The sequence below is a fragment of the Piliocolobus tephrosceles genome, chromosome 11, assembly GCF_002776525.5.
Source record: "Piliocolobus tephrosceles isolate RC106 chromosome 11, ASM277652v3, whole genome shotgun sequence".
Taxonomy (NCBI): Eukaryota; Metazoa; Chordata; class Mammalia; order Primates; family Cercopithecidae; genus Piliocolobus; species Piliocolobus tephrosceles.
This window is the reverse complement of record NC_045444.1, coordinates 87721613-87735261: the sequence shown is the minus strand read 5'-3', so window position 1 is coordinate 87735261 and position 13649 is coordinate 87721613. Positions and strand designations below refer to the sequence as shown.

The 13649-nt window shown below is 38.9% G+C and overlaps 1 protein-coding gene across 4 annotated transcripts in view; it reads left to right on the top strand.

Moving 5' to 3' along the window:
• TRAK2 (trafficking kinesin protein 2) overlaps positions 1 to 13649 on the top strand; it is an 88927-nt gene that overhangs the window by 9422 nt on the left and 65856 nt on the right. Inside the window, exon 1 of one of the 4 annotated variants that reach the window (XM_023218963.3) lies at positions 7501 to 7663. The exons of the other annotated variants lie outside the window; for them this stretch is intronic. The gene's annotated coding sequence lies outside the window, so the exon portion shown is untranslated. Of the gene's footprint in view, positions 1 to 7500; positions 7664 to 13649 lie in introns of those variants that run through there. 4 annotated transcript variants of the gene reach the window in all.

Here is a 13649-nt window from a genome sequence, read left to right as displayed (position 1 = left end):
TAAAAATACAAAAATTAGCTGGGCGTGGTGGCACACGCCTGTAATGCCAGCTACTCTGAAGGCTGAGGCAGGAGAATTGCTTAAATCCAGAAGATGGAGGTTGCAGTGAGCCGAGATGGCACCTCTGTACTCCTGCCTGGTCGACAGAGCAAGACTGTCTCGGGGGAGAAAAGTAAAAAAAAGAAAGAGCACACTGGAGGAAGAAAGGAGGAGGAGACTAGAAACCAACTAAAATGCCTCTGAGATGCTACTACTGTTCCCAAAGCCTGTAATTTAACAACTAAAAAAACATTTCAACCATTCTTAACTTTCTCAGCCAGTACTAGGCCAAACCACTGAATTTGCCTTTGTTTTATTTTTAGTTACAAAATTGAAAGACTACACATGAGGCTTTTATTAGCCATTGTGAGTTTTTAAAAGAAGGTATCTGATCATTTCTCATTTGATGTGGGGCTTATTTTAAATGCATTCATCATCAGCTGCAAATGCTCTTAGTGGAAATGGTGATAAAACTAAGCAATGAGCAAAATGAATGTTCAGTTTTGGCTTTCCTATGAGACTGACTACTAGTTCTTTTTAGTTATTACAGAAAAGTGTATAGTGTGTCATTGCTATAAAAATAATAAAGCACCCTTTTAATACCAGACTGTTTTATGCAGAGTTTTTCACTAAGCACATAAGTGTTTTTCTTTAGAATATTCAATCTTAGCTTAACTGTGTTTTCAAGGCAATTCATTTACTTGATGTTGTATTGAAAATGTATTAATATTGACTTTGTTCATTAAATTACTTCTGTAATTCAATGTATTGATATTTTTAATGATTAAGCTTCTAGGTAGTAGGCATGTATTTTGCAAGACTACTGTGTGTCAGTTGCTGTTAGGTTTTGGTCATACAAAAATAAGATCCCTTCCTTTGAGGAACTTGCAGCATAGTGAGGGAGAAATGACTAGTGGGCGGCCATCTTCTGGGATCATCCAAGAAAGGGAGTCAATAAACACTGATTAACCCATTTACGCCAGAGGTTGCACATTTTTTTGTGTGAACAATCAGACCTTGGTGATGACCTTGAGCAGTATGATATGACTCCCACAAGTTTAACATTCCAATAATGCAACAGTAGGCATAAATGGGTTAAGAGCAAAAATTACAATGAGGAATGTTAAGATTTCCTAAACCTTTTTTCCTTACTTATAATCCACCTTATATTTCCCTTAGCAGTTATCAGTACAATTTTCACAAAAGAATAGAGGAAGAGCTGTCTTTTCTTGGGAGACAGTTAAGAAAGGACAGAGTGTATTCACAGCTAGGCTAGGTAAAAGAATACCAGGTGAGAAAAGCACTTGCCGACAGTGCCAAAGGAGGAAGAGAAAGCCAGCTAAATCCCTGGTGCTGGAGGGATGAAAGAAAGCGGTACTTGGGAACCCAGCCAAGGGCAGAAAAACAGGTCCTGGAGTTCAGTCAAACAGGCACCTTATGGGTGTTCTGATAACCTGGTTATCTGTTTTCTCAGCCAACAGCAACTTAGAAAGGGGAGAGGCAAGCTAGCAACAGTAAAGTGTAATAGTTGATAGCCTCACAGTGAGGGAGGAAACAAAATTAGAAATGGGCTTAAAATCTTTTAAAAAATTAGCAATTTGGGATTATTTAGTACCCGGAGAAAGAGCTCTTTAACTGTGGATGGGTGCAGGCTTGTTGGGGGACAGATATAAGCGGGCTATTTTCTATTTTGCCATCTTGGCTACATCACCCAGAAAAGGCTCTTTAAAAGTTTATAATCCTGGAGGATATCACTGTAGTCATTATATTATAATACAGTAATTGCTATTCTTAGTAATGATCCTGAGTCATCAAATTGTTTTCTGTCTGGCCTAAGGACTTTTTTTTTTCCTCCCATGTCAGTTTATTGGACTTTCCTCGTTATCATATATTAACTTCAGGAGGAAAACATCTTAACATCAATGTTTTTTTTAAATAAGAAAACTGGAAAACCAACAAAAGCAAAAAAAGAAAAGTGTTAAAGATTTTGTGGTATTTTTGCCACCATGTTGTCAGTCCCATCTCTAAGGAATGTTTGCACCTTCAAAGTAACCGATGGGCTTAGTTGGTATAGCCCTGCACGTACACATACCTTTACTGAAACCCATGAGAGACCTATGTAGACTTTTGTAAATTAGGCTAAGGAAGCTTTCCATTTCCTTGTATTCTAACAGTCTCATGTTCTTATGTAATTCATGTTCCTCCCTACTGTAAGACTACAAGGATGTAATTTGACTACAGCCTGATTCATTCATTTAACAGATATTTATTGAATGCCTGTCATTTGCAAGATGCTAAGATAGAGGTAGACTTAATTTATTGGAATAGAGGTTTATTTTTTATCTATGTTCCATTTACTACTTTTAGCAGGTCAAAACAAGTAACAGAATGATTCCCAATTTATGGTAATACATCTATATTATTTTCTTGGTATTGTAGAATTACCCACTTAAAAACAGAATCAAAATCAGATTTGGAGTCATCTTATTAAGAGTCATGTGATGTACATACAACACACACACAGATTATTCTGCCTTCTTGTAAATACACCCAACTTTGGAACCAGATAAGTCATTTCTAAAAGCAAATATAAATCGCTCAAGAACAAATGGTTAAGGGGAGCAGATTACTTGTTTTTTTTCTTCTTCTTCTTTATTTAGTAACCACTAAATAAAAGTGTTTTTAAAAAGTGGAGTAGAGACATAGGATTGTGGTAGAATTATCTGAGACTTCTGCAAACTGCACACACACTCCCTATCCTCACACTGCAGTCCCTTGCTAGTAAAGCTCAGAGGGTGGAGGCCCCAGCTTTGGAAAAACATAGTTGGGTTCGATTCCTGGCTCTTGATATGAACAAGTAATTAACCTCTAAACCTTAATTTTCTTGTCTGTAAAATGATGACAGTAATAGCATTCACCTCATGGAATTGTGAGGATTAAAGGAGGTGATCATACACAGAAAGCGTTTAACATGATGCCTGGCACCTAGTAAGTACTATTAGCTAACTATTATTATTAGGAAAGATTGATTCGCAACAGAATTGAGAACATATTTCTTTATCATATGCATTTCATTTGAAACACAGAAGGCTCTTGTGTCTTTATCATAAATTATTTACCATTATTGGCTCATCTTAGAAACCTTCTGAGTGCTAGTTTCATTTGTTTTATTGTTCAGTAAAGTCATGAATTTCACTAAAATGTTTTGATTTTTGCTTTCAGTGTCAAAGAGCTGGTTCCTTTTGCTCAGGAAAAGTTTCACAGGGCAGTGGTATCTCCTCTTCAATTGTGTAGGTCTGACAACTGAAGTTTTCTCACTGTACTGAGTTCTTCTCAGGTGATAAGACCCTGAGAAAATGATACACTAATAAAACACATTAAAGAATGATAAATAAGCCAGGATGTGTGGTCTTAATATACAGTACAACTGCCAAGTGGACTACATATTTTGGTCCCCATAGAGTTAGTATATTTTTCCCTTATTAGAAAGTCTGCATGAAAAACCAAGTTGCTAGGTTTGTGTATTTACAGGTGGAGGACATTTGAAGCATAAGGACTGGTATGCTGAGATTGGAGAGGGTGTGCAGAATAGCAGTAAGCGTTCTAAGAGTCACATTAGCTCAGAGTAGAGAGGGTTAAGACTGAAGGACACGGTAGGAAACTGTAGCCAGGGACAGAGAAGGATTAAACTAGGGCCATAGCAATAGGCTTGGAGAATAAACTGACAGAACTGGTGACTATATAGAAAGCAGATATTGAGGAAAGGAAGGATAATGCTTAGATTTTTGGCTCTGCTGATCAGGTGAATTGGTGATATCAACTAGTTAGTGAAGCAGAAAAAGAAAAACATTTAATGGGAGAAGGGAAAATGAGTTCAGTTTAGAATGTGGTGAATTTATGGTAATGATTATAAATTGATACTGAGATTTCCAGTATGAAGTCACAAAATGCCAATTTGGGTTGAAGATAGAGACTTGGAGAGTAAGTGTAGTTGGAAATTGAGGCCTTTGAAGTAGATGAGATTCCAGAGGAGAGAAAGGAGAGAGAGAGGGCCCATGAGAGAATCCCGAAGAACTGGGCATACTAGCCGTTAAAGGCAGGTAGAGGAAGAGAGTTCCCCAATTTTCACAGCCTCCTATTTGCTGTAGCCTTCAAGCTCTGAATCTAATAACTTCCTGGGTTGCAGATAGCCAGTAGCCATATCTCAAAAAATTACCTGTTCTTATTTGCCCTGAATTTCATGGGCAAACCAAAGGCATCTGTTGCATGTCAATACTCCCTCAAAAAGTAACCTTATCTTCGAAGCCCTTGAGTTGTTTGTGGCAACTGGTTTTGAAAAACAATGAGTCTTATGTCTAAACATACTATAATTAGAAAGTCTGCAGCCTAGTAAAATTAATTACTAAAATAGTTATGTCTTTAATATGCAGATAATTCTAGAATAAATCTAGAATTATATGTGCTTATAATATTCCTCTATCCTGACCATCACTCACCGCCATTTTAAGTTACCCTCTGTTCTGGTCATATAGGATTGTATGTCCTGGTGCCACTGATTACTTCGTTGACTTGAAGAGCTATATTGCCTATAGTTTTCCTTTTGACACTGATCATATGGGGACTTCTGCTTCTGAAGGCATTAAGGACTATAATTTTTAAATAACTGAAGGATTTAGAATCATCTTAAGCCACCAAAAGCAAACTTGTGTTTTGTTGTTAGAGAGGACAAAGAGAAATAAGGCCATAGATTTTCTACCTCTTCTTGACTTGTTGCTGTTTTTAAAATTTGTGTTTTCCTTATTGCTATGTGAAAGTGCTGTTTCAAGGGGTCTTCCTAGCTATTTGAGGATAAATTCTGAAGAGCAGATTATACAGAAATATTCTTAAATCTGTTAGCACAATTGTTATCTATTCAGTCTGTTTCTAATCTTCTGTGAAGTATTTTCAGGTTTTCGACCAATGGTATCTTTTTATTGAAACTAGTGCCTGAATTTTGCCAGTTATCATTGAAAGAAAATTCTTTCTGACTTGTTCAGGAAGGATTTATTTGGTTCTAGAAGTATAGTACATGTTTTAGTACCCACAGATTCTATTGTATAAAATGCCTCTGCTTGAGATGTTTTCCCCCATTTTTGGTTAAGAGAACAGGAAATCCATGAACTCTGTAATGCCATTTACTCTGCATTACTCATTTTTGAAGACCTATACTTTTTTTTTCCTTTTTCAATCATTACTTTAGTCAAAAAGACATAATTTTCTGTTAAAAAAATAAAAAATATAGTAACTATGATATTTTATTAATATCTTGGAATATAAATTATTGACAGCAACTGCCCTTGTGAAGTAATATTTTAATATGTCCAACCCAAGAGTCAGCTGAGTGTCCAGACCCTTCAAGAGTGAAATAGTTGCCGTAAACCTTCAGTTGCATGTGAAGGTTTCATATGGGGAAGCCAAAACCCTCCCTGTGATTTCTGCAGATTCCTGATCTTCTCTCTGAGCTCCTGCCATCTCCATGAGACCTCTCTCTCTTCCCTCTCCCTTTTAGGAGAAAGAAAAAATAGTTATTTCCCTGTCTTGTGCAGAGCAGTTTTTAGCCTTCTTTTTGATGCTATGAAACCTTATCTTCTACCTTAAGAGACTTTTCCAAGTCTTTTCCCAAACAAAAGGTATTTCTTTCCTGTAAGAAGCACTGTTGTCAGATGTTAAGATAATAAAATGTATACTTTGTTAGGTATGATTTGGTAATAACCCTTTAAGTAACACTTGTTTTCTCCATTAATCTAACTTTCAAATATTTGAATAATGCCTACTAAACTCAGTCTCCATTCTTGAAAAGGTATAAGAAAACCTATCTTGAAAAGGCTTTTGCAATGTTAGATTTGAATATTATTATATAGCATTGAGTAGCTTTTATGCCAAATGGCAGAGAGAAGATATTGCTCACTTAAGAGACTACAGAATTTCAGGTAGAGTTTATGTCAAGTTGCTGTTTCTTTTAAAGAAATAAATTAAGGCCAGGCATGGTAGCTCATGCCTGTAAACCCAGCATTTTGGGAGACCAAGGCAGGCAGATCACTTGAGTTTAGGATTTCGAGATCAGCCTGGACAACATGGTATAACCCCATCTCTACAAAGACATACAAAAATTAGCTGAGCATGGTGGCAGGTGCCTGTAGTCCAGGCTACTTGGAAGGCTGAAGTGGGAGGATCCCTTGAACCCAGGAGGCGAGTGTTGCAGTGAGCAGAGATCATGCCACTGCACTCCAACCTGGGCAACAGAGTAAGACCCTGTCTCAAATTTAAAAAAAAAGAAAGAAATCAAGAATGCCTTATGAAATGTGAGACTGAAGTCTACCTGTTTGAGGTTTACTTTTAGTATTGTTGAGCTATCTTATTTCCTTTGACTAAACTACATAGGACCATTGCTAAATTATTTTTGACAGGCAAATAATAATTTGCTTTGTTATTCAGATTTCTAAGCCAATCATGACCTTTTATAGAAACAGTGAATTTGAAAACAAATGGATGATGGGACAAAGCATAAAACTAGGGATGTATAAATATTAGCCAATGCTGTATTAAGCATTTTTATATATCTCCTATGTCCTTTGATAATGTCACTGTGCGACATCAAGCAAAAGATAGAATTCCTGTCCAGAAGTATAGTTTGAAAACATGTTGATATTGCTTATTCAGTTGCTTATGCAATTTCTTTAAGAGTTTGGTGTTCTTTTATTCTATAATCCAAAAATATTATGATTTTGGGGTATAAATCTATAGGACAGAAAGTCTTTGCATGGTAGATTAACTTTCTCATAAATCCTTTGAAACTCTTCTGCTTAAAACTTTTAACTTAAGAACTTTATGGATAGGGACAAAGTATACTCCAGAGCAAGGGATTTAGCTGTGCTGATCACCAACAGAGGAATATTTTCAACTCAGCCATTATTATTATTTATAGCATGTTTGTTTCATATGTGCATTGTTTTGAGGTATTCTGTATTACAAATCCGATTTTTGTCCCTGAAAGCAATGCTAGTGATAGATTAATGGGCACAAAAGTAGAAATAGTGTAAAAATTTGAAAGTGAGAAACTTACACCGATTAGATATATCATTGGAAGATAAGAATGATTATGAAGGACAGTCCCATGTGTGACAAAAGATGTACCCATGCAGTTGACAGTCAGCCAGAGGTGAAGACATGTGACTGACTGAAATGGTTTTGGCGGAGGATTGTAGTTAAAGTGGAGTGCCTGTTTAGTCAAAGGTGAAGGTTAGGATTTCAAGAACTTTAAGCGTGGTGAATTAAAGTGCTGCTGTGGAAACTTATCAAAAACTGCAGCTGGCACCATGGGTTCAAGGCCTTTTCTAACCTGCAGGTGAAGCTCTGATAGGGATTCCTTAGCTGCCAGAGGTTACCTCCCTTCTGTTGGTGAAGATTGTGTCAGGGAGAGGTTGCCTGCCTCAGCAGATATTCATTATAAACAAACAGGGCAGTTTTTTAAATGCCCAAAATATTCAACTAGGAGGAAATACTGACCCCATAAAACTAAATCTCACAGATGGTTTTGGACGTTTAAACTAATGGATTTAACAGCCTTTTGGAATTCAGCCTGTGTGTAAGTAGAGCGATCTCCATATATTTCATATTCTGAACACCCTACTTATCTTTAAGTCAAATGACAGTTAAAAAGAGGGACAAAATATTTGCTGGTCACAAATCCTATTTCCTCAGGGTGAACTTTACAATTGCTGATAGAACGGCTGTGCTGAATGTAGCCAGTGTAGCTTTCCCGCGGCATCGGTGCAGCTGGATAGTGATATGTGGCCTCTGCCTTCCTGAGGTCTGCTGCTCACCATCCAGGCTGGGTTTTGCTGGTGATGCTCCTCCCGCCTTTTTTTCTCAGCCCTTAGCACTGAAGCCATGATAGAGTCTTTAAGTGGTTTAATATCTGGTTTTTAAATTACTGTGGTTTTTTTGTAAACTTTATCTGTAGTGTAGCCAGATACATTAAAATTAGTGAGTCTCTGTCAAAAATATATTATTTTATATAAGGACATGGTAAATTACCATTTTTAAAATTAACTTATCTTTTGTCTGGATTAGGTTGCCACTGCCTAAGAGAACTATTGCTGAATTGGTGATTGGCACTGTTCCTGCATGCATTTCAGCAGCCCATGTGTTTTTTAATTAATCCCCAAATCATTGCTTATAAAATAAAAATTTTGAATATATTTCCAGTGTAACTGTTTCACTAAATAATTGCATTTTTTGCAATCCCAGGCTGTACGCCCAGCAGAGGTGAACTTCCCCAGAGTTGTTTTAGCCTTCTCAATAAGGTTGTTTTGGCCAGAGTATCCTATTTTAAGGAAGTAGTGAGATATTTTTTAGGCACAAGGCCTATATTTAGGCATTCACTGTTGACCAATTAGTTCCATGGCTGGCCTAAACTCTCTAAGTCATTAGCCATGTTGTGTCCTGCCAGCAATATTTATGTCAATGACATGTTTTGGTTGTTCTTTTTAAGTCTCATGCTTCTTAAGTTACTTGGTTATTTTGCTTTATTTTCTTCTTAATGTGCATGGATTACAAAGGCTGGCTTCTTGTTAAATAATACATGCCTGATTGGTTGTTTTATAAAGAAAAGCAGTGAAGTTGTTCCTAAAAAGACTGAATAAAGATCCGGCAAAGAAAGTAGATGGCCCTGAAAAAAGTGCACAGAATACGTGTGCACAGATTAGGAAAGGCACTGAAAATGCATCATTTGTGTTTGCCAAAGTTTAGTTTCTACTGCATGTAGGACTCTGTATAAGCTTTTGGTTTATTCATGCATCCGAGAGACAGGGAGAGAATGATTAATCACACTAAGCTAACGTCACTCATCAGAAAGCAGGAAGTAAATTCTTTCTTAGGTTGAAAGAAGATGCTATCAAGCAATTGAGAGTAGGCCTTAGATTGTGCCCAACATTGTGTAAGGTGCAATAACAATAATAATAATTATTATAAAATCGTACTTTGGTGATAGAAATATTAATAACAACCAGTACTTGCATAGCATTTACTATATTCTAAGACGTTATTCTAAGACCTTTATGTATATTAACTCGTGTTATTTCTCAATAACCCTCTGAGGTAACTGCTACTATTATCCTCTCATAATTCACTTAATCCCCATAAAGTAGATCCTGTTATTAGGCCCACTTAACAGATGAAAAAATGAGGTCAAGTAATTTGTCCAAGATTACCCAACCAGTAAGTGATGGTACTGGAGTTCAAATTTAGGCACTCTAGTTCCAGAGTCCACATTCTTAACCACTGAGGTAGGCTTAATACTGGCCCTCAAAGATATCCAGATCTTGATCCCCTGGATCCTGTGAATATTACCTTGTATACCAAAAGGACTTTGCAGACATGGCTACATTAAGGATCTTGAGATGGAAGATTATGCTGGATTATCCAATTTGACCTTAAATGTCATCACAGGTGTCCTTATAGGACTGAGGCAAAGGAGACTTAACAGCAGAAGAAGACAGTGTGATAGCAGAAGCAGAGAGAGACTTGAAGATGCTATGCTGCTGGCATAGAAGATCGTAGAAGAGACCCTGAGCCAAGTAATGCAACTCTAAAAGCTAGAAAAGGCAAGGGAATGATTTTTCCCTAGAGCCTCCAGAGGGAGGGGTCATAAACTTTCTAACACCTTGGTTTTGGTCCATTGAAACCTTTTCATTTTTCTTGACCTCCAGTACTGTAAGATCATAAATTGATGTTGTTTTAAGCCACTAAGTTTGTGGTAATTTGTTGTAGCACCAACAGGAAATGTGTAGCCACACTGCTATGGAGAAAGATGCTAGGTATAGTTAAGACTTTTTTGTTACTAGCAAACCTTCCTCAGACCCATGAAGGAATGAGCTTTAGTAATCATCACTCTTGATAATCCCAGCTTTATGGCACTTGAAACTTTATTAGCAGGAGCATAGTTTCTTAGACTTTAAGTTCTTCTATGTGAAGATTACTCAGAGATAATCTTCAGTCTGCATCTACTCCATACTCAAACGTGGTAGTCATTCTGAATACACAGTTGGCTGTTGAGCCAGAAATTTAAGAAATATTAGACAGGGAGGGGTTCCAAGATGGCCAAATAGGAACAGCTCCAGTCTATAGCTCCCAGCATGAGCGATGCAGAAGAGAGGTGATTTCTGCATTTCCAACTGAGGTACCAGGTTCATCTCACTAAGACTTCTTGGACAGTGGGTGCAGCCCACGGAGGGTGAACCAAAGCAGGGCGGGGCATCACCTCACCTGGGAAGTGCAAGGGGTTGAGGAATTCCCTTTCCTAGCCAAGGGAAGCTGTGACAGACGGTACCTGGAAAATTGGGAAACTCCCACCCTAATACTGCTCTTTTCCAACACTCTTAGCAAAGGGCACACCAGGACATTATATCCCGCGCCTGGCTCAGAGGGTCCCACGCCCACGGAGCCTTGCTCACTGCTACCACAGCAGTCCAAGATCGAACTGCAAGGTGGCAGCAAGGCTTGGGGAGGGGCGTCCGCCATTGCTGAGGCTTGAGTAGGTAAGCAAAGCAGCCTAGAAGCTCAAACTGGGTGGATCCCACTGCAGCTCAAGGAGGCCTGCCTGCCTCTGCAGACTCCACCTCTAGGGGCAGGGCATAGCTGAACAAAAGGCAGCAGAAACTTCTGCAGACTTAAACGTCCCTGTCCGACAGCTTTGAAGAGAATAGTGGTTCTCCCAGCACGGACTTTGAGACCTGAGAACAGACAGACTGCCTCCTCAAGTGGGTCCCTGACCCCTGAGTAGCCTAACTGGGAGACACCTCCCAGTAGGGGCTGACTGACACCTCATACAGCCAGGTGCCCCTCTGAGACGAAGTTTCCAGAAGAAGGATCAGGCAGCAACGTTTGCTGTTCTGCAATATTTGCTGTTCTGCAGCTTTTGCTGGTGATACCCAGGCAAACAGGGTCTGGAGTGGACCTCCAGCAAGCTCCAACAGACCTGCAGCTGAGGGTCCTGACTGTTAGAAGGAAAACTAACAAACATAGAGGTCATCCACACCAAAAACCCCATCTCTAGTTAACCATCATCAAAGACCAAAGGTAGATAAAACCACAAAGATGGGGAGAAACCAGAGCAGAAAAGCGGAAAATTCCAAAAATCAGAGCACCTCTTCTCCTCCAAAGGAACGCAGCTCCTCACCAGCAAAAGAACAAAGCTGGACGGAGAATGACTGACAAGTTGACAGAAGTAGGCCTCAGAAGATCAGTAATAACAAATGTCTCCGAGCTAAAGGAAGATGTTTGAACCATTGAAAAGAAGCTAAAAACTTTGAAAAAAGATTAGACAAATGGCTAACAAGAATAAACAGCATAGAGAAAACTTTAAATGACCTGATGGAGCTGAAAACCATGGCATGAGAACTATGTGACGCATGCACAAGCTTCGGTAGCCAATTCAATCAAGTGGAAGAAAGGGTATCACTGATTGAAGATCAAATGAATGAAATTAAGCAAGAAGAGAAGTTTAGAGAAAAAACAGTAAAAAGAAATGAACAAAGCCTCCAGAAAATATGGGACTATGTGAAAAGACCAAATCTACGTCTCATTGGTGTACCTGAAAGTGACGCGGAGAATGGAACCAAGTTGGAAAACACTCTTCAGGATATTATCCAGGAGAACTTCCCCAACCTAGCAAGGCAGGCCAGCATTCAAATCCAGGAAATACAGAGAACGCCACAAAGATACTCCTCAAGAAGAGCAACTCCAAGACACATAATTGTCAGATTCACCAAAGTTGAAATGAAGGAAAAAATGTTAAGGGCAGCCAGAGAGAAAGGTCGGGTTACCCACAAAGGGAAGCCCAACAGACTAAAAGCGGATTTCTCAGCAGAAAGTCTATAAGCCAGAAGAGACTGGGGGCCAATATTCAACATTCTTAAGAAAAATAATTTTAAACCCAGCATTTCATATCCAGCCAAATGCAGTTTCATAAGTGAAGGAGAAATAAAATCCTTTACAGACAAGCAAATGCTGAGAGATTTTGTCACCACCAGGCCTGCCCTACAAGAACCCCTGAAGGAACCACTAAACATGGAAAGGAACAACTGGTACCAGCCACTGCAAAAACATGCCAAATTGTAAAGACCATTGATGGTAGGAAGAAACTGTACCAACTAACAAGCAAAGAAACCAGCTAACATCATAATGAAAGGATCAAATTCACACATAACAATATTAACCTTAAATGTAAACGGGCTAAATGCTCCAATTAAAAGACAGACTGGCAAATTGGATAAGGAGTCAAGACCTATCAGTCTGTTGTATTCAGGAGACCCATCTCATGTGCAGAGACACACATAGGCTCAAAATAAAGGGATGGAGGAAGATCTACCAAGCAAATGGAAAACAACAAAAAGCAGGGGTTGCAATCTAGTCTCTGATAAAACAGACTTTAAACCATCAAAGATAAAAAGAGACAAGGCCATTACATAATGGTAAAGGGATCAATTCAACAAGAAGAGCTAACTATCCTAAGTATATATGCACCTAATACAGGAGCACCCAGCTTCATAAAGCAAGTCCTTAGAGACTTACAAAGAGACTTAGACTCCCACACAATAATAATGGGAGACTTTAAGACCCCACTGTCAACAATAGACAGATCAACGAGACAGAAAGTTAACAAGTATATCCAGGACTTTATTTCAGCTCTGCACCAAGCAGACCTAATAGACATCTACAAAACTCTCCACCCCAAATCAACACAATATACATTCTTCTGGGCACCACATCGCACTTACTCGAAAATTGACCACATAGTTGGAAGTAAAGCACTCCTCAGCAAATGTAAAAAAAAAACAGAAAGTAGGCCAGGTGTGGAGGCTCACGCCCATAATCCCAGCACTTTAGGAGGCTGAGGCGGATGGATCACGAGGTCAGGAGATCAAGACCATCCTGGCTAACATGGTGAAACCCCATCTCTACTAAAAGTAGAAAAATTACCCAGGTGTGGTCGTGGGCAGCTGTAGTCCCAGCTACTCGGGAGGCTGAGGCAGGAGAATGACATGAACCCAGGAGGCGGAGCTTGCGGTGTTTGGAGATCGCACCACTGCACTCCAGCCTGGGCGACAAAGCGAGACTCCGTCTCAAACAAACAAAAAAACGGAAATTAACAAACTGTCTCTCAGACCACAGTGCAATCAAATTAGAACTCAGGCTTAAGAAAGTCACTCAGAACCACACAACTACATGGAAACTGAACAACCTGCTCCTGAATGACTACTGGGTAAATAAGAAAATGAAGGCGGAAATAAAGATGTTCTTTGAAACCAATGAGAACAAAGACACAACATACCAGAATCTCTGGGACACATTTAAAGCAGTGTGTAGAGGGAAATTTATGGCACTAAATGCCCACAAGAGAAAGCAGGAAAGATCTAAAATTAACACCCTAACATCACAATTAAAAGAACTAGAGAAGCAAGAGCAAACACATTCAAAAGCTAGCAGAAGGCAAGAAATAACTAAGATCAGAGCAGAACTGAAGGAGATAGAGACACAAAAAACCCTTCAAAAAATCAATGAATCCAGGA